Below are 21,808 nucleotides of genomic sequence, written 5' to 3'. Positions count from 1 at the left end.
CCCTCTGGTGCCTAAAGAAAATACCAAACACAGCTGAGAATTCAGATTTTCTTCCTATCTGGGACAAGCAGGAAACCAGTTTTCATGTGTTCCTGTTGCAAGCATCTGGTTTCCACTCATAGCAGTCAACTGTGCTTACAAAAGCTCCAGTTCACCATGTCTGCTAGAAATATCGAAGGCTAAATTGTCATCTTATTATCTCAAGTTAACACACTGTCACCGGGCACAGGCAAGGGACTACAGCAGATCCCAGTGGAAGCTTTTCCTAAAACTAGTCATTCTAGATATTAACCAAAATGTTAAAATTGCCACTTATATTTTACTATGATTTAAACCATCCAAATTGCCTCTGCTCTGTTCAGTATTAGAGTAAAGTAATCCCAGGGATGCCAGGAAGCAATGAAAGAGCTGTCTTCAGTTATTTCCTTCCAAATGCTTTGAAATGAGGAGGGTAACCATGACCAGAGGAATTGAGAAGTGAACACTCTGAGCTGCATTTTTCCTGTCTGCTGATATTTTGATGCTATTTTCATGCACTGCAGGGCTCTTCCACACAGCTGATCTCTTGCAGGTCATCAGTCACAAAGGACATCAATCAGCACAAGAAACTCAATTGATTAAAGATAATCTGTATAACTACGGCAGGTGAGATGATCAAATCTTGGTAAATTTCATTGCACAACGAATCTGCAGTTACCCAGAGAAGAAAGAAAGAAAGAAAAACACAAAACCAACCAAACAAAAAGAATTTAACAAAATTTAACTTAGGAGATAAACTCCGTGGAAAAGGCACTGACCTTTTTTACAGTTTTGTTTACATCAACCAAGTTGAGCAGGAAGATGTGGTCCTTTGCCCCGACTAGTAGCCGGCCCCTCTCCTCATCCGGCAGCAAGGTTCGAAAATCAAGCCCCTCTGCTGAGCCCAGGAATGGGATGCAGCTGTTTGAAAGCAGCAAGTCTGTGGGAAAACGAAGAAAATCTTTATAATCAAAATGTTTATATATGACTCATCAGTGTCTTTTATAAATACATGCAACCAGCATGGAGTGTACCAGGGAAATGAGTGCAGTCTTGGAGCATGTCTTTCCAGAGTCATAATACAATTCCTGTTAACTTCGGGTTCTCTGGGGTTTTTCTTACTTCCAAATTGGGCAATATTTACTTGCACAAAATATTTTTCTACATAAAATTTTCTTAACAAATTATCTGTAAGGCATAAAGGAATGAGAAATTCAACAGAAATTAGAAACCAAGAAAGACATATCTTTGCAAGATGTGTGCTATATCTTTCCTTCATCCCAAGAAAACGAATTCTGTTTATATCACCATACTCATGGATACACATGATCAAGGATCAATACCTCACCGTATTTGGTGCTCCAGATATAAAGCAGCGAAGAAGGTCAATGCCAGCCAAGAATAATTAGGAGCAGGAAACAGTGGGTAGGAACATTTGAAGATCATCCAGTTCAACTCCCTCACTATGAGGAGGAACATCTTTCACTGGACCAGCTCGCTCAAAGTCCCACCTAACACAGCCTTGAACGCTTCCAGGGATGGGGCATCTGCAACTTCTCCGGGCAACCTGTACCAGTTTCTCACCATTCTCATCATAAAAAATGTCTTTCTTCTATCCAGTTTCTATCCACTCTCTTTTAGTTCAAAACTATTGCCCCTTGTCCTGTCCCTAAAGGCTTTGGTTAAAAAGTCCTTTTTTCCTTTTTTACATCTTTTTCACAAGCCCCTTTTATATATTGAAAAGTTGCAATAAGGTCTCCTCAGAGCTTTCTTTTCTCCAGGCTGAACAACCCCAAACCTCTCAGCCTGTCTTCATACGGAAGGTGTTACAGCCCTCTGATCATTTTCAGGGCTCTTCCTTCCAAGGTCCATGTCTTTCTTGAACTGGGTGCCCCAGAACTGCATGTAGGACTGTAGGTAATTAAGAAAAAAAAAAAATGCTCTATGAAACTAATGAAAGAACCTATACTGTTGCAAAAAAGCTAAAAAAGCTGTAAAATAAAAATTCTGTAGCATTTTGCCTAATGAATACTCTGCGGACGTAATTCTGGACGAGGACACAAACAACATATAGAAAAGAGCACAAGAATATTTAAGTCTTGTTGGGTAGTCATTACTTTGGGGAAAAGAAAATAAACATGTGAATCAGTTCTTCCACAAGCAAACTCTCCAAGCTAAACTATTTGGAAATCTTCAGACAGAAAGGCAAATCCTGTATTTAACGGGAAGATAAAATTAAGGGTATTTCCACCTTCCTGGCACTGGATGGACAATGTAACATTCCTGCTAGAAAACCCAGACTTACCGCACAAGTTATTGGCATATCCTGATCATGATGAAAATTTGGGCCAGTGTTTTGGAGAAAAAAGTCCTGAATTAAATAAAGGGAAAAAAACCCCACCCAAACATTTTTCTCCAAGGTCTTACACAAACCAAGTGACAGGCAAGAAAAGATTAAGTTCTAGTCCTGGCTAATGAACAGAACCATGGGAGAAAAATATTTTATCATTATTAATCTGACTACCTGGTATATAATTATGACAATTATTTTTTGGCTCAGTCACTTCTACTTAAGTTTGTGTACTTTTGTCTGGCTCAGTGCAGGATGTTGTTATGGTACAATCTGAAAACAAATTGTCATGCATTGCAGCTCCTATTCCCCTAGGTGAGATTTATTTGGCAGTACTTTGGGAAAAAATCTTGCTTCACACTGAAAAATTTTATCTGATGCTGAGCATTACATTACTATACACCAGCACTGTCCTTTCCCACATACCTTTCGTGAAGGCAAAGATGTCAGGATTTGTTTTCTAAACCAGTAACACTTTAAAAGATGTTTATTAATTGCCAGCAAGACCACTTTGGAAGCAGCTTATGGTTAACATGGTACTATAAAAACCTCAGTCCTCACCTGCAGAACACAAGTAACTAGCATACAGAATATGAGGAAAAATTCCTTCTCATCTGCAGTCACAGGAATTTGATCTAAGGATAAATTACATGCTTGTGCAAATGCTCTAAAGCACTTTCAGCACTTAAAGCCATGCAAAGCATGGGCCTCTGCAAGAGTGTCAATTGCAAAAATATGTGGATTTGATTCTTCTCCACATACATGAAGGACGATGACTGAGACTGCTGTCTACTTCCAGTTTCCTTATTTGAAAGGAATGATCTCTGAAGAGACCATCCCAAATGGACATTTGTCATCTGTTAATTAACAGTTCTAGAATTTCTCAGTAAAAAAAAACCCACCTAGAACAGCTACAACAGTGAGGGAAAATGCTGCCTCATGACTGAAATGCCCAAGTGGGAATGAACCCTGCCTGATGCCTTGTACAATCATTTATTTCACTGCATCGTAAGGAAAACATCTGTAGAATATTCCAGATTGAAATGACAACACTGCACACTCCTTTCTTACTGGTGCAAATGACAACACAAGCTGCAAAGTGGTGAAGAATCACGTTTGGTACCTACTATTGAAAACAGCTTGGAAATAAGACTCTGAGCATGGCCACTGATAAGATTATAACTGTAATATGATCTAATAAAACTTTACCAGTAAATATTAACAGAGGGTTGATTAAATTTCAGCTAGATTAATAATTGTTCTCAGTCTATAAAACAACGCATTTTATTCTTACGCATTGAAATTTCCCTTCACAGCGAGACATATTTACTATCACCAAGGATATTGCACTGGAAAAATTTACTGTGAAAAGCACATTTCCCAATGATTCTCAAGCTTAGAGCAAGCTGTTGATTTGAATCACTGCATCTCTGCAGCCTGGCTAACACAGAACCAGCATTCTCACAAGGTACAGTAACAAAGTTACAGGGATGGTCTTTCACGAGTACGTGTTCAGCACTCAGTTTATGGTCTCTATTTGCTGTTTTCCTCAAAATTAAATACTTTTTTCCAGCCCGGTGATTAACTAAGTATCCAGCTAACTCCCCTTCTGGGTTAATATTTCACTGCTGACTGATAGAAGCTGGAATAGTGACTGGGTTTTATTCATTTCACACAGTATCTCGGTGGACTTGGCTCAAAACAGCATGATCATTGCTTACTTATAAAATCTCCAGCAGCAGAGCCACAGCAAAGAGACTTCAAAAGTAAAAATCTCATTCTGTTCTGATCATATGTATTTGCATTTATAAAACATATTTACACTTGTTAGCATCAAGTCACATGTGTGGTGACCATGTTGCCATTCCTCAACTCCAGCATGCTGTCACAATGCAGCAATGTAGAACCACTTGGTTCAGAATCAGAATGCCCTTTGTGACTAGGTACAGATTTTTTTTAGTGACAAGCCATGCCTAAATTAGCAGAAAGGGAACATCTCAGCCACTTTCAAAACAGTTACAGACAACTTTGAAGGACTCTGAAACTAAAGGCTGTATAACTTTCATATACAGGAAAGAACAAAGGTTGCATCGCTTGCCTTTAGGGAGGAGCAAGTCCTTTCTCATGTTGGAGAATACACGTGAAGGTTTACATGGGCATTGTAGAAACTCAAGCAAATTTCTGGGATAAAGAAAAGTATTTCTAGCATGACTGCAGCAATTTATCCAATTCCTAAGGTATGCTGAGTTTAAAGTTGACCAGTTGACCCCAGATGTATTGGTAGGAAGGCAAAGAGAATAAATACTTCCGGACTACTACCAATCTCTACAATGTAGTGCAAGAAGTAAATTACATTTTGTTTAGCTGCATGTCACCATGGACAAAGCTGTGCATGTGAAGTGGCTCTCATTGATATACAATACTATTAGGCCTGGTGAAAAACGTAATATTCATAGAACAGTAGGGCCTCTCCAAAAGGATACAGACAACTGGGAATAGAGAAAACATGACTTTCTGTGTTCACAGTTTTGTGTTAAAACCTTGGTTATGAGAAGCCCAAAAAAGAGCTGTGTACTAAACCACATGTTTTGCAGTTAGGGACTTCTCTGTTCATCTTTCAGGACGGAATTGTTCCCCAGGAGGGTATTACAGTCATAAAAGTGACTGTGAAAAGAACACTTTTCCAAAGATTCCTAAAAAATTCAGGAGTACTCTGCTGTAGAATTTCAGGCATTTCAGGGCATTTTCACATCAACCTTCAAGCATCTCTATGGGTTTGCTCAAGAGAGAGCACACGCAACATATCCAACATCTCTGTTTGCAAAATGGCATTATTTCAGGCAGGTATATAGGAACGACGTTCTCTAAGATACAGAGGCTTAAATATAAAGAATGTCACGTTTCAGGCAATTTGAGACACTTCTCTCCTTTTATTAATTTTCCAAACATAGCTATCCAGATATTACTGAAAAGGAGACAATCTACTATAGTAGGGTAGCTCAATTTCCTAAACTAAGACCAACTTTGCAAAATAGTTGTACACTGATAATAATAAAGGACCTCTGGAAGCAATGCTAATAAAGAATTCCTATTAGAAAAATTTGGACTACCTATTCTCCTATGGTAAAGTGAGCTACAGGTCACTGAACAACTACATCAAGTCCCTAACAAGCCAGTTTCATGTCTTTGAGGTGTGCCAAGCAACCTCTCTCAGTCCGTAGTCTTCTGTAAGGATGTGCAGGTGGAGCCAGTTTCTGCCTCGTAGACGTAGGAACATCACAACAGCACCGTGGTAAACTGGAAGGTGAAGGGCAGGGCAATGCAGAGATGTGTGTCTGCACAGTGAATCCGTGTGCCGCAGCATCTTCCATCCACGGGAGCAGGAAAGCAGCTTCAGGATTGCCAGTGAAAAAAGGAAGAATTATGCAGTGCTCACGTGGCTGCCATCGGGTGTGAGCCCCCCCAGCACAGCTCTGTGCAGGGAATTCCTCTCAGTGGCCGGAGAGCAGCATCCAGAGGCGAAATCGCAGCTGACCGTAAGCTCGCATCGCCTCTGCGTGGGCGGCCGGATCTTGGGCCAGGTGCTCAAAGAGGTTGAGCGGCTCGACCGCTCGCATTGCCGGCGGCAAGCTGATCTCTGCAGGAAGCCTCTGGTTGCCTAGGACAAAGTGCTCCAGGCGTTTCAACTGCAGGCAGCGGCGCAGGTATGCCATGATGTCCCACAGCCGCCGTGCAAATTCCCTCCTGCGCCACTGGGACAGCGGTACGGTGGTCAGCACGTGCATGACCACAGTCTTCCAGGTCGAGCTGGAAAAACCTGTGCCCCTCAGGATGCAGGTGAAGAGCTGCAGGCATTTCAGGTGCAAGCTCTCACACGGCACCTGCCTGGCGACGTGCTGGAAGAATTTTGCCTCTGCCACAGCGTACGTCTCAGGCCACGCTGTGCTTGCGATGGAGTCGGCGGGCTGGCTGCTCACAAAGATGCTGGAGCCGCCTGTCTGGGCCTCTGTGGGCTGGCTGACCGCAAAGATGTCGGAGTCCCCGTGGCACACCCCAAACAACATCTCCACCACCAGGCTCTTCTTGCCTTTGCTCAGCCAGAATTGGCAGGACCGGCTGCGGGGCTGAAACACCAAGTGCCATGAGTACGACTGAGGCAAATGCAGCCACGAGCATCTCACCAGCTGGTAGAACCAGTGGGAGGTTTTCTCCACGTCCAGGTAGGAGCCGGTGCAGAGTGTCTCTAGGAGGCTGGGCTTCTGCTTCCACCGCAGCTCCTCCTGCGAGTGGTGCAGGAAGCACAACAGCTTCTCGCCCAGCTGCTCCCTCTCGCACGTGCACACCAGCTCCACACGGACGCAGAAGGTCCTTGCTGCCATCTGCCCTGCACTGTTCAGCTCCAGGTGGAAGGCGTGTCCCGGTGGGGGATTCAGTGGGACCAGCACGCGGTACACCCCATCCTGCTCACGGGGACTCCAACCCTCAAAGGCACTGCCCACCCCGATGGCTTCTTGAGGCACCGGGTAGAAACTATTGCTCACGCTGTCAATAAAGACACGCGTGAAGCTCTCCATCAGCTCAGCTGCCACTGAGCGACCTTTCTCCACGTCCTCGACGGGACACTGTATGCGATCCACTAATAGGATCCCTCGCTTAGTCCCAGCGTCACGGGCGTCTTCTTCAATTCCACCACGGCTGCCTTTGCCCTTGCCAGCATAGCCTTCTTTTTCACTGGTAGCCACATGACCTTGTTCTCCTTCTTTTGCATCTTCATTCTTCTCTCCATTCGCATTTGCATCACCCTGTTTCTCATCTCTGTTTGCAACACTGGTCTCTTCATTTCCAAGGTGAGTGATTTTTTCCTCAGTTGCAGCAAACCCACTGTGGTCTATTGCCTTCCCACCATCACTGGTGTCTTCCTGCCCAATCCAATCACTGCTTTGTTGTTCACTGGCATCACTGCTTTCCTGCACCTTCACATCTGCTTTTTCTTCCTTTCCATCTACCTCGTATACTCCTTTATTTACATCATCACTGTTGCCTGCCTTCATATACGCATCATCGGTTTTTTCTTCATTTCCATCTCCGTCTTCCTTTCCAGCATCCTTGTCTGGCTCCACCTTCACATCCTTGTTTTCTCCTTCATTTACTTCATCTAGGTCTTCCACACCTCCAGTAACATTGCCAGGTTCTTGTTCATTTCCTTCGGCAGTATTGTATCCTGGCATATTCCCATCACTCCAGCCTTCATCTTTCTTTGCATCATGGCCATCGTCACTTTTAACATCACTGTCTTTCTTCAACTTCACATCTTCATCTCGTTCATTGGCATCATCATCGTCTCCTTCATTTGCAGCCACAGGACTGCCTTCTCCTTCATTTCCACTGCCGCTGTCATCTGCCTCCACAGTCACATCTATGGTTTCTCCATCTCCCTTGGAATCCAAACTGTCTTCTTCCTTTTCTTTTTCCTTCTCCTCTCCCAAGGTCTTGCAGGAGCTCTGGTCCTTGCCACTGCTGTTGGTTTCGCTGGCTTCAGGACTCCTCCTGCAGCTAAACCACAGGCCCAAGAGGAGCAGGAGTCCAGCAAGAGCCCAGAATGGCCACTGCTGCAGGGCACCAAAGAGCAGGGCTCCCCAGCCCTCGTCCTGCTGCTCCAGGGGCCCTTGCTCCAGCTCCTGCAGCAGCCGAGCCATCTCGCGGTCAAGCAGCTCCTCACGCTCCTGCATTCGCCGGTGCGTGGCCTCATCCAGCCCATCCCCAGCTGGCTGGGGGTACTGGATCAGGCTTTGCACGAGCACGAAGAGCAATGACAATAAAGCCATGGTCTGCAAGAGGACACACAGAAGGGGTTCAGTAGGGCCAGCATGGAGGCAGCCAGTGGGGGGCAGGAGCCACAGGGACGTGGCAGCAGGAAGGAGAGGGCCCCCGGCAGCTGGCAGGAGGCAAGGCCTGCACCGCTGCCCCAGCAAGCACCGAGCCTGAGCAAGGCACTCCCAACCAGGGGCTGGGCCCTGGATGCAGGGACAGAACACACGCCCCGGGTGCCGGCGCTTCTGCCCCAGCCCTCCCCCAGCCCTGCCTCCCCACCGCCTGTGTGCACTCACCGCTTGCCCAGGCTCTACTGGGGCAGCGGCAACCCATGGGGCCTTTAATAGCTGCCCCCATTGTGACACGGCCCCTGTGCTGTCACAGGCCCCAGAGCGCATCACAGGCCAGCCCCACCCGCCATCCCCAGCCTGGGAACTCATCATGGCCCTGGGCACCCAAAGCCTCAAGAGACACAAAGTGCAGACCCATCAGTCGTGAACCTGGGAACCCCAGAGCTTCCCTGTACAAAGCAGGCACAAGTGCCCTCCCACACAAACCCTTGTCAAATATAAATATGGGTGACATGATCCATGGATGCTCTTGGTATATAGGTGTAAGCTTTTATTTAATCTTGGAGGGGGACATTTTTTATTAATAATATTTATATTGATTACTTTTGGGGCAGTATGTCATATAGGCTAATGTTTTGTTACAGATTTAGTGAGAAATCTTTCTGAAAGAAATCCAGGCTGCTTGAATGATGCACAGGAAGATCTAACACCCTCCTTTAAGAGGCTCAGTAAGTTAATTACAAAATTTTGGTGTCTTCAGCAACCTCTCAGCTCTTAAAACTCTATGGTTCAACACAGTGCAAAATTCTGGGATAGCCAGGATTTTGTTCAGAAAGTAGAATGTCTCCTTTTTCAAATTTGTAGCAAAGATGTACATCTGTCACTCCCACCATCTTCAAAATTGTCTGCCTTAAACAGAGTTAACCAATCTCTCTGACTTGTTTGATGTTGCGCTGGTTAAATAAAGGAAATTCTGACTCTTTCTGCTATCTCTGTGTATTTATCTCCAAAGGACTGTGAGTACGGAAGAGTCATCCCCTATATTCCTCAGCTCTTCTTTGGGGAACTCACCTAGAAATGGAACTGCAGAAATGGGGAGGGAGGAAAAAGAAACAGGATGTGAATCGAGCACCTGCATAGTGACCACAGATGTCCACTGCTAGACAGACACTGACGTCAGGCAGATCGTGCCCTCCAAATAGTGCTCAGAAAGAGAACAAGTTTGGGATTTCTGAAACTGCTCTGAATTGGATTTGCTTAAACAGATGTCATTAGTAAAAGTAATCAAAGAAAGAGTTTTGATCCCTCTTCCAAGCTGATGCCACTTATCATGTCTCTTCCCTGCATTCTTCTAGGGAAGCTGTTTTTGATGTTGTCCCGTCCTTCTTTTTATAAGAGAGCAAAAATCCTTTGTTAAGTATTACTCTTTCAGTTTTGTTTCCTCTCATCTTCTGAGATACAGTAAAGTGAACATTCAGCAGAATAGTTTTGTATTTTTTGAATACAATTCTTCTTTTATCCAATTGAGGCCCTTCTGTGATCATGAAAAAACAGCCTCCAGTCAGTGACATCAACAGTTTACACTCATAAGAGCTTGACATGGGTCAGTTCTCCAAGGTTATTCTTAGTTCAACTGCTATGTAAGCTGTTGATGTCACTGACTGGAGGCTGCTCTTCAGGACATGATATATATGATAATTATATGACAGAAAATGCAACATAGAGTTGAATCTGACCTTCAAGTTCACTAGCTTAAAAAAGGAAAAAAAATGTCTGCAAGAAATTTGCTGCTTTTCCCATTACTAAGATGTAATAAATGCCTTCAAGTTTATACTCAGTCGACGGCATATACACATGGACAGCAGCACCCATCCATCTTCAAGCTAGGGTACATTTTAAGTCTCAATGATCACTGCCTCCAGAAAGCATTTTTGAGACAAAACAGGCAAAGTCTTTTGCATATCTAGACAATCATCCAATACTAGGATCTTCACTCTCACATGAACACTTCATGTTTTTCCATAGAGGAATCTGAGATAGATTTTTCTGACAAATAACAGACCACCAAAAATTAATTAAACGACAAACAAGGGAAAAGCACCACTTCCTCACTCAGCACATTTTCCTTGATTTTCATTAAGCATTCAGATTTACAGACGCTGATATTGCCACAAGAGCAGTTTTTTTCTGGTTTTACTTCCTCTTCTAGTAGAGCAAGCACAGCTGCAAAATGCAAGCTCATTTCTAGGCTCTCTTACACATCACCAGTTTACCACATTCCAACCAGTCATAGCTGTGCAACACCCCGTCAGGGTACTGGGATTACTGCAGTGTCACAGACAGCTTAAGTGAGCTGTACAGTTTTAACTACGTTTTAGATGTATAATTAAATGATGCATGACATGGAAATAAGCCAGCTGTACTGAAACTGAACAAACTAACTGCTGTGATGCAACAGTTAAGCATCTCATCAGTTATAAAATGAAACAGGTTTAAAGCAAAAGCAATATAGAGAACAGAATGCTTGACACTGTTAAATAGCATGTTCAAAGGATAATTTTTGAACATTAAGGAAATGTACTCACCCAGTCAAATTTTCAAAAGAATTCCTGGCACCAAAATGTTCTCTGTTTGCTTTTTCACCATGTTTTAAGAATGGATCACTCTTAGGGGGAAGAAAATCCTGTGTGCAAAACACTGCGGGAAACTAAACAATCCTTAAACATGGCTAATTGCCACGTGGAGCTGATGGTTTAGCACGGTCATCCTTCAGCAGAGGAGAAAGAACTGCCTGTCTTTAGTTTACTTAGGTAAGATGAAAAAAGTGAGGAGTGTGAATTTGATCTCGCTTCAATTTACTTCAGTGGAAAAACTCTTGCCATGACTTCAGTGAGAGTGAGACTCCACCTTAATTCATTCTATATGGAGAAAAACAAACCAGCTGAGAATAATGCTTTTGTTTATTAGATTTAAATTACTACCATAGTCGTTTTGAACAGTGCTAAGTAAATCCTGCTTTAAAAGCCAAACCTTGCCTTCAGTCGTGCTTATTCCTCTGTACTGTGTCACAGTGCAGGATTCCTGGTCCTCTGACCAAGTCACGGCTGTCAAAGTAAGCATGGTTTGCTCTGGGGAATGGCCACATTCCCACACGGGAATGATACATGTTTGTGGATATCACTGGTGACAATGCCCAAATCTGGCCTGGTGCATGCCCCCCAGCCAAGAAACTAGGGTGCACGCTTTGGTAATATAAATGCATTCACTGAGAACACAGACTACACTTACTGAAATGTCCATGAAAAGCAGCCAAGTAAATCAAATCAATAGGGTTAAATTTGCAATTTCTCTCTTTCTGCAGGAAAATTTTAGGATAGCCACAAATTGAGAAAAATTTGATTTTTTTTCTTCTTTTTCTCAGAAGGCAATCAACATTCTGGGTCTGGCTATTCTTTACTTCTCCCTATGAAGTAAAATCTAAAAAGACACACACGATATTTATGGAAGGACCTCCCAATGAATTAGGAAAAATTATTACTCAGAAGATAAAACAGAAACAAGACTGTCTACACTGTATGAATTAAACATACGAGAATTAGGACACAGAGCCTTCCATTCTTTAGTAACAGAACTGATGCTGTCCTGAAAATGACATGAATGAATTAGACTGGTGTATGAAAACCTTCTGCATCTGCTCTAGAGGTTGGAATGAGGATGTTAAATGAGGCAGCAGACAACAAGGATGTGCTGCTTAGGGAAGCTGTGGTTGTGGAGTTCTGCAGTTTGGATGAAGGTCACAGGTTATCTCCATCTACATGAAAATGAGTGATAAATACACACTGTCGGTCTTAAGACTGAAAGAGTACTAGGCAAAGAGAGTTAAAATATGGAATATTACTCAAAATCATCCCCTGGTTTTCTAAAGATCCTAATCTTCTATTAGAAGACAGTTTGTTACCTTCTCCTAATATTAAAACTACAGTAATAAAAGCACCTCAATCTTGTAGAAGTATCTAAGATACACAGATTAAGTAAGGTATATGCACTGAGAGCACCCTAAAAACATCACAAGAGGAGTGACAATTTCTGGGATAGTAATGACATGAACAAGTATCTAACTTAAGTCTGAGTGAATAAGAGTATTTTTCAACTAATGGATATGGGAAAATGTGAAAAGATGAGATACGTGATTAAAGATCATAGTGGATTTGATTAACACAGGTGGAGAATATATGACTTTGACTCTGTACTACAACGTATTTTAATTGATTTGTGTGTAGTTTTAGTTTTATACATGCACAGTTTTTTAGAACACATCTTTAGACTGGGACAAACAATAAAGGAAATCCATTGTACGACTTTACATTGATCCCGACATCACTCACTGGAATATCTTAACATTTCCTGCACAGATTCCCATTCGTTAAGATGACGACCTTGAGAAGAAGGAAACCTATAGCTGCCATTCAGAGAAGGTCTAAAATTTTAATTGCTGTTTGAACACAAAGGAGCTTTGACATGCTGTGGTTTATTGAAGCACTCCTGCAGTTATAGACACATCTTTAACCACCCTACCCTCTCCCTCTTCCTCCATCCACCACTGATTGATGCAACTGGAAAATTCAGTAACTGCAAAGTCCTGCTTACTTCCAGCTCTCCTGCCCCAGCAAATGCTCAGCTCTTCTGGGAAGATGGAGCTATGCCATAAACTCATTGCACATGAAAGGAGACGAAACCTTCCCTTCAAAGACACGTGTGACCAGGTTTTTGGAACTGCCTGACGTGGCCAGTTCTCATCTGTTTTCCATAAAGAAGGAGAAGAGCCCTGTATTCTCCTCTTCATGATAGTTCAAGTATTAATTCCAAAGAACAGAGATGCCAGGACTTGTCAGTGACATGACTAACAATTTTATGACAACTGGCAAAACAGTTCATTTCTCCTACATCTTATTCTCAGAAACCTTGGAATTGTTTTGTCTGAAAGATTTGGGGGGAGGAAGGTAGACTTAATTCTCACAACTATATTAAATACTCAGTATATGTGATATCCTGTTGTCAACACACAAATATATAGTTTGATTATGATAAGCCATACTGGAATCATTTACAGTACATAAGTGTGAAAAAACAGCATTAAATTGTTTCTTGTTCCATGTGGAAAAATATACACCTTCCAACCCCCCAAGAAAGTAAGACAAAGCACAATAAATTCTGGTAATTCTCTTTCTTCCGACTTTTCAGTTCCATCACAGCTCTCAAAATTAAGATTTATGTGCTATTTTGCATCTGCATCTGTTGTTGATTTTCCCCCCCTACGGGGATATAGGTGAATAAGTTTGGACAGGAAACGGTATCCCTCAAGCCAAACTGAAAGGTTTATAAAGTTGCTAATAAAAGTTTGGGTCAGGGCCTAAATATCAATCATCTGCTCATCATCTTTTTAAACGAGCTCAGGCATTTCCCCAACTGTTCCCAGCAGGTCTCTGCCACTATTTTAAACTAAGATTTCAGCCATTTTTTTTCCCCTGTGTTGACCTCAATAATTTTTCTTTCTCCCCCTCTTTACCTGCCAAAGGCATCCATCAGGATTTTGCCAAAGGCTATCTGCTTTTGAAGTTGAGAGGAATTCACTAATCGTGAGTGTCAAATCCACAATAAATGCCGTCGCCATGTGGTACATGCTGCTTTTGGGAATTATCTCAAAAGGCCTGGCTGTGAGAAGGCCGGCTGTATGTTAGGAGGGTTTTACTGCTAACTTTCGTAACTCACGTCAGGTCTTTCAGTTTCTCTATTCATTGGCTTCAGTGAGTGCAACTGTTTCCCAAAGTAATAAAAATGTTGTCAAGATCCCTTGATCTTGCTTCCTCTGTCTCTCTCACACAAACACATCCAAACACATTTATATACACAGTGGAATAGCATGCCCAGTGGCACGCAAATCTAGCAAAAGAGAAGCTTGTAAATAAATAGCAAGTCATTCTGCTTACTCAATAAATTTCTCTGGGTGTTAAACTCATGATAAACATATCATAAGCCCCAATGAAGGCTTTACAGCCTGTCCCATCACACCATCCTGAGTGTAACTCTGCAATGCATAGGAAGACATAAGTTTGAAAAACAGAGCAGAAATAGCTCCCATAAGGGCAAGGTGCTGACACAGCTGAAACATAACTAATGGGAGAGCATTTGTTTTCACTAAAGAAGAAAGTATCAGTGACACACCTCTGTGCCTGTGCAGGTGTGCTGTACATTCAAAGCAAAAAGAAATCTACCTTCTTTAAAAACTTGTCCATTAATACATAAATATGTCTGTGTTGAAATCCCTCGGTACCATTCTTAACAAGAACTACACACAAGACTAAGAAATTCTGCAGAGAAACACGCTTTTGTGATCCAAAGAGGCAAGGAGAAAGAAAACCACCTATGAAGAGTTTAACATACCCACTTAGTGATAGAAAAAGAATTATTACAAAAATAAATGTCAGTCCCCTTGAAACACTTGAGTCAGCTCTCTCAACTTCCTCTGATGCTGTAGGAAGGTGTGAACGTCCTCCATGTCTCACATCATCCCCACCAGCCACATAGGAATGTCTCCAATGCACCTCAGAGTGTTTCAAGTACCACTCCCCTCTAATTTATGTAGAGTCTGTTAACATCCTCTTGGAGCAAACAGAAATAATACTTTTAAAAGACAGTTATACTTCAGAAACATGTGCCCCGACACAACAAAAAGCCCAGATTTTAATACTGCCCCGAGGCAGAATTCATCCATCTTTAAGGCTTCTATTATGTATTTCCTGGTTAGTAATACAAAAGAACTGCTGGCAGTATCACATCAAAACGAAAGTGGCAGAATCAGAAAAACTTCTGAAAAGTTTACCTTTATAGGAAAGCTTCAGTCTTGGGATATTTTGTTTTGACATTCCAGTGACTGGAAGGAACAGCATCACTAAAGACAGCAGGCTGCAGGCACGTGGCACTTGCAAAGCTCTCATTCTGCTCTCCTCTTCTGTATCTTCTTTTGTACTATGGTGAAGTATCTCCCCACTTTTCAAACAATCCAAGTTTGATCTGGAAGAAAAAAAGAAAACATCTGCAGATCTGCTTTACTGCATAAGTAACAATTCTGTAAGCAAGCCAGACCTATCTTTAAGGAGCACCTCAGTTAATTTCTTTGCTACAAAAGTATTTTTCCTCTAGTACAAGTAAATATGTTTTGTTTCCTTAATACTAAACTTACACATTTTGACATTGGAAAAATATGTAAACTTTTCAGACACCAGTGTCTAGCCTAGCTAAAGTTTAAGCACAAATTAAATTAATGCAGTATCCATAAAAAGAACATCTGACATTCAAAAGTGACCATGCAACTTGATAGTTAATACCAGTCCATTGGATATCTTATATGTTTTATAGCTCTTTTTGTCTCAGTACAACAGCTATTGTGTGTTTATGCTATGACTAGAATGAACTGTAATGTCTCAGATGCCATGGGGGTACAAGCTGAGTTAACAGTGAGTACATATCCATATCCATCAAAAACTTTTCATAAATAAACTAAGAAAACTGGACAGAGCAAGCAGTTGTGTTTAGTTTTAATAGAGAAAAAAGTCAAAGCGGATGATGGATTTAAAAGTGCTTTCAGTATGATATTTCCAGCAGAATAACTGCCTCAACTCATCCACCAAAATGTCCTATAAACTTTAATGAGTGTTTCAGGCTGGGGTCAATAGGCTGATATGGGATTTTGTTAGCACAGTGTGCAACTAAGCCAGCTTTGCAACACTTTTCACTTAGTAAGAATCATTCGTAGTCCATAAATCTTAAAGTGTTTTACAAACGAAAGCAATTATCACTGCCCTTATTTTCCCTATGCAAAAACGGAACCATAAAGCTGCAATGAACCTATTTCCTCAAGGTCACACAGCCAGCACAGGAGTTGAAAAGAAAACAGCAACAGCAGTCCTGCTGTCCTTTGTACCCAGCTATCAAGGATCCCTTTTGCCCAATAACTCGACTTTTGCACGTGAAATTATTTGAAACGGCATCTTGAGTTCTGAAGGCAAAACTTCACGGTTAATAAATCACAGAGATCAGAGTATGAAAATATTTGTGAGACCAGATCCTTCCCCCTGCAAGTGCCTGATGCTAGAGGTCAAGGGAGATGGCTGGTGAAATGACAAATGTCAGTGTTTGAGTAATGCTGGAAAACCAAGGAGTAAGGAAATGTTATGGTTAGTCGAGAGATTAATGGCTCATGATGTGCCATGAAAATTCTTTTCTGAAAGGTACTGGAGCTGCCTGATTAAAAGAGCAATCCTAGTGCCCACAGCAGCCAGCACTTGCACAGACACCAAAGGAGAGGTTCCTCGCAAGTCCATGAGAGATGCAGCACAGCTTGTGGCCCCTGAGCCTTTCCACTGGTCTGTTATTTGAACTCCTGCAGCACTAGGTCTTGCAATTCTGTGAGCTACAGCAGCACCCAGAACCAATTCAGCACCTCCTGATACAGGCAGTTCATCCTTCCTGGCATGAAAGGATGGAAACAGAATCCCTTCAGTTCTCTCTGACACAGGAAATCTTGCTCAGATGGGCTTTCTGAGCCTCCAGACTTTCGCTCAGTAGCAAAAGACAAGGAAGTGTGCAAGAAAAGCATGATGGTGAAAAAGAGGGAAACAATCCGTAAAATCCCCAAAGCATAATTCCTATTGCAGAACACTAAGCTTCTTTCTTCTCAGTCCCCTCTTCAACACTCATATTCAGTGTCTGAATGCACTACTCTTGGCCAAGCGTGAGTACACGTTCATGAAATGACATGGAGAGAAAACAGACAAACATGAAATGCCTGTTTCATCTTTCTCTTCCCTTTATTACAGTATCAGATCCTAAGAGAACACCCTTAACTTCTTCTGTGCCAACACATCTATTTGAGGGTGGACCACGAAGGACGGAAGTGGATTAGACCATCCCAGGGTTAAATCGCCTTTAAGAAATTTATTTAGAGGTGAAAAAGGGGAAAAGAAGGAGAGGGGAGGAGGGGGAAGAATATGTGAAAATGAGACACCAGCCCTGTTCATCTTCAGCAGGATGATAGTGACAAACCATACTTCAAAAAGAAGCAATTAAGAGGGAGCCAGTCTCACTGCAAGTATGTTGAGAAGTCATGGCCTGAAGGTCTGGGCCTCAGCCAACAGGGAACTCACCAAAGGATATGGGGCTCATTTTCTTGAGGCAAATTACTGTGAAGAATCAGGACTAAATTTGACTAAAAAACCAGTTGTGTCAATGCACTGTCATTTGCTGAATTGATTGAGAATCAGCACCAAACTCGGGCCTTCGGCCATAGCTCACAACCTCACTTTTTCATGTAGGCTTTTTTTGCTAATGGGAACCTTCCTTTGTTTTGGTTGGGTTTTTTTTTCCTTTTCCCCTTTTATTTGAATAAAGTCTGTGAAAAACCATTTGCTTTCACAAGGCAGTTAGTTTACACTCGAGGCAGCTGCTCTGTGAGCTCGAGCCAACCCTGTCCTGTCTTTAGATTCATTGCAATCTGGCCAGATTGTCACATATATTTTTAGTTTATGATGATCCTCTAATACAATTCCACACAGAGTCCTTCCAACAGTCTAGCTCAGGTTAATGAACTTCAGGCCAACTAACTTGCCATTAATCGTCAGGAAATGCCCTTCCTCTCTGTAACACATGCAATGTCAATCAGTGTCCTGTGCTGAAAAGACCCACGGTCACGCAGCTCAGTAGCAAACAGTTCCACGGGCAGAAATAAAACATAAAACCTAAACGCAAATTTGACTCCCCCATTCCTTCCTCCCCTCAAAAGTAAGAAGAATTTGGTCAGAGAAGGAAAAATTACTGGTTTGTTCAGTTCTTCGATACTTCAGCTAAGGACCAACACATTGTAAAACCTCCTCACCATGAACAGATCCAAAATAACTGAGGAAAAAGAGTCTGAAATGAAAAATGCTGAGGCTAAAGCTGGTTTCCCACCTTGGCTTCAGCTAGGAAATAGCACCGCACTGTGTTCATTATCACCTGCAAGACCGACCAGGGAAGGAAGCCAGGCATACACCTCGCTGAAACAGGGGCATTTCCAATGGAATAAAGAAGCTTTTATTTGCCCCATGTAGGGGTGGGAGGCACAAGGCTGAGGAGGGGCTGAGCAGCCTGGCTCCATCCTGCTAGGACCTCCCTGCGGGGCCCATAAATTGGGAACAGGCCGTAGGTTAAATGCCAAAAGACAGAAAGCTGAACTGCTGGTGCCCGGCCATCCTGACAGAGAGAGGGGCTGGACCTGACTGGCACATGTGGGATGCCACATCTCTGAAATGAGGTGTCACCTCCCTGCAATTGGTCAGATTTAGTGGAGCCTATAAAACAGATTGCTCTGAAGCTACTGTCTGAAACAAGAAAACCTGGGGCCAATTTACTAAACATAATTTATTCCAGGCCCTTTGTGGCAATAAACAGAGCTCTTCAGCCTTCTCAAACACACAGACAGTAAGGAGTTCTGTGCTTATGGGAGCTTTTTCAGATCGTTCAGCTCAAACCTATCTAAATGCAAAGTCTTGCATTCACAAATACTGTGTAGTTTCCGACTTCTCCTGGCATCATGAAGTCCAGAGCTGAAAGGACTGTGACCCATCTGCAAACACACGCTTTATAAACTGTATTCGTGTAACTCTTGGTTAGTTCTGTAAAATAAAAACCTTTATGGAATTGGAGGATAATTTAAAACCTGTTTCCAACACTAGGTTTCCGAGGTCATTTTGAAATTCAGAATTTTACATTCAAATAAAGAGTTACGGCTCAGTTTTAGTGAACCTAACAGCAATGCTGCAAATTGTGACAGCTGAAAATCTAGAGCAACCCAGTCATCATAAGCTTACAAATTCATTATAAACTTAATGAGTAAGTTGCCTAGGCCACGTAGCCTCAATATCTAATTTACTATCACTGATGCTAGAGTTTTTCTTTCTTTTCCTCATCTATCCTTGTTTGAGATGATCTCGAGGTTTTATTTTGTCTATGGAGTCAGAAGCCAGCAAAAGATGTCCCTTCTAGACATCAATAAAATAGCATGAGTGGCCTGTCAGACAAACATACTGCTTTAAAAGATTTAAAACTAATCACCTACAAGAAGAAACAAAAATTACCCCGCCTACAATTCAAATTGATTGAAAGGTACCTTATCTCTTTATGATCTCTTCCTTAAGTATATGTACTTTATATACATGCACACAAATTTAAAGCATGTTACTTTAACTGCAAATATACAAATACGTGTCCAATGCATTATGTAGATGTCTCACCTTGAAATTATCACACATATTCCAAAAGAAAAATTACTATTGAGTGGTTCAAAACTATACTATAATCATGAACTGGATATTGAATTGTCTTTGTTAATAAGAGAGAAAACTATAAGCATACATGACTCAGATTAGTAACTTATAAAATCAAATAGACTAAAAATAAAATTGCATCATTAGACTTAATATTCTTAACTTAGTTCTGCAATAACAAAGATGACATTCATCCAGAGCACAATGAAACTATGTTCTTGTACCACTTAGATAGATGGTCTGTTGATATATTATTTGGCAGAAGATGCTTTTCACTTTACCGTGTTCTATTTTATTTCATTGGCACCTCGCGCGTTGCGCCGGGCGGCTCATTCGGGGACATGCGCCGGCTCCCACAGCGCCCCGCCCGCCGCCGCTCCCCGCTGCTCTCGGGAGATCGCACACCGCAGGCGGCCCAAGCCCCGTCTCGCCGACGGCCCTCGCCACCCGCCGCCCGCCGCCGCGTTCTCCCGCTCCCTACCGGCACGAAGCGGCGCCGGAATCCCTCCTGTCCTGGAAAAGGTGCGCTAAAGAAAAAAGAAATGAACTCCGAACTTTCCACAAACGTCCCAAAAAACGAAGCCGCTGTGAGGGGCTTCGAGCTGGGCCTGGTCCCTCAGGGAACGGCGCTTTCCATTGGCTGCCGGAGTAGCCAGGGCTCCTATTGGCTGCCGCACGCTGCGACGCTTCCGATTGGCTGCTGCCCGACCCGCCGCCCCCGGGCCGCTGCTGCTGGGGGTCTCGCCAGGCGGGCTGCAGCCAGAGCAGGACACAGCGCAGCGCCAGCAGGCGTCCGGCGGTGCTCCGTGTCTGTCGGCGTCTGCACTTCAGACAGACAAATTGCATCCAAATTGCCGGCGATTTCCACCACCTGCTATTTCTCCTCTCTTTTCCTGGATGGATTTGACAGCGCTTTCTTTCCCCCCACAGAGTGGGAAAGCAAAATGCTCAGCTGCCCCTTGGCCATCTCCGCTTCCTTCCCAGCTCCAGCCTTGTCCCTCTTTCTCTCCCCTTTCCTTTGCACTAGGTTCTCCCTCCTCCTTTCCCAGGCAGCTCGCAGCAGAGACATTTCACCCACCGGCAGCACCTGCTTCCTCTCACTCCGTCCCAATTTGCCCACTTTGAACTACTGGAGCCGCCTGCCCGCGGAGCCGGACCCGCCGTGCGCCTGGGTAATGGTGGCGTGAATGATCGCAGGGATTATTGGGGTGGGCTGGGCCTGGCCAGGTGCCTGGTGCCAGCAAAACCGCTCTGTCCCTCTCCTCCTCACCCTGGGCAGGGAACAGAATACATCAGGAAAGGCCCGAGGATCGGGAGAAGGGCACAGAGAGATCACTCACCGGTCACTGGAATAAGAGACACGACTGGGGGGAATAAATTGAATTTATTGTCAAACAAATCAGAGCAAGAGAATGAGAGGTAAACCTGCAGGGCTTTAAGCCTAGGAACGAGGACTTTTTCCTCAGCAGCTCGCAGCTGTACGAGGGGGATAAAGGATCCCCCGAGCAGCGGCTCTGCCCCCCCTCAATGGGGATGTGTCCAGACCCGCCGGTCCATGCCGGGCTTCTTTTTCAATTTCTTAATGAATTAAGGGAAAACTCCCTTTAGTCACCATTTCAAAGCCTTGAATCAAGGGGAAAACGGAGCTTCCCTCTCAATTTAGACCCGTAATTGATGCATAAGGAGGGTCTCCCCTAAATATAAACCCAAAGAAAAAGTGAATCAAGGGGGACTTTTGCTCAAATTAGCCTCCTAAAATGAGGGAAAATGCAGCGTCCTCTTCACTTTCCCTCAAGAAACACCATTTTGGGGGCTTTTGGACACGTTTTTCCTCTATGAAGGTCCCTTCAAATGAGGGTCCCCCTCGATGGAACTCTTATAATGGCACATAAAGGGCTTCCCTTTAAAACCAGGGACGGTGGTGTTTTGCCCTCAGTTTTAACCTTAAGATTATGAAAATGGGGCGGTTTCCCTCAATTCAAATCCATCAAACAGCACCATAAAGGCTTTCTTCTTCCAATTAGACAGGAAAATTAATGCAAAACAGTGATTCCCAGCCAACTGAGATACAAAATCATGAAAACGTTGTGTCAATTGAGACCCTCCAAACAGTAGATGAAGTGGGATCCTCCTAAGTTCAAGCACAATTAAAGAAATGGAGTGTTTTCCCCTCAATTAAAATCCTTTTTCTTCTCGTA

At 43.2% G+C, this 21,808-nt stretch overlaps 1 long non-coding RNA gene across 1 annotated transcript; it reads right to left on the bottom strand.

Moving 5' to 3' along the window:
* Nucleotides 1-818: 818 nt before the first annotated feature.
* LOC138113941 (uncharacterized) lies at nucleotides 819-20,867 on the bottom strand. The gene is made up of 3 exons (XR_011152399.1): nucleotides 20,092-20,867; nucleotides 15,131-15,321; nucleotides 819-958 (listed from the first exon to the last, which is right to left on the bottom strand). It is a non-coding gene; the product is annotated as an uncharacterized lncRNA (long non-coding RNA).
* Nucleotides 20,868-21,808: the final 941 nt, after the last annotated feature.

The sequence above is a fragment of the Aphelocoma coerulescens genome, chromosome 8 (genome assembly GCF_041296385.1).
Source record: "Aphelocoma coerulescens isolate FSJ_1873_10779 chromosome 8, UR_Acoe_1.0, whole genome shotgun sequence".
NCBI lineage: Eukaryota > Metazoa > Chordata > Aves > Passeriformes > Corvidae > Aphelocoma > Aphelocoma coerulescens.
Note: the sequence above shows the minus strand (reverse complement) of the source record. Positions and strands in the feature narration are given on the sequence as shown.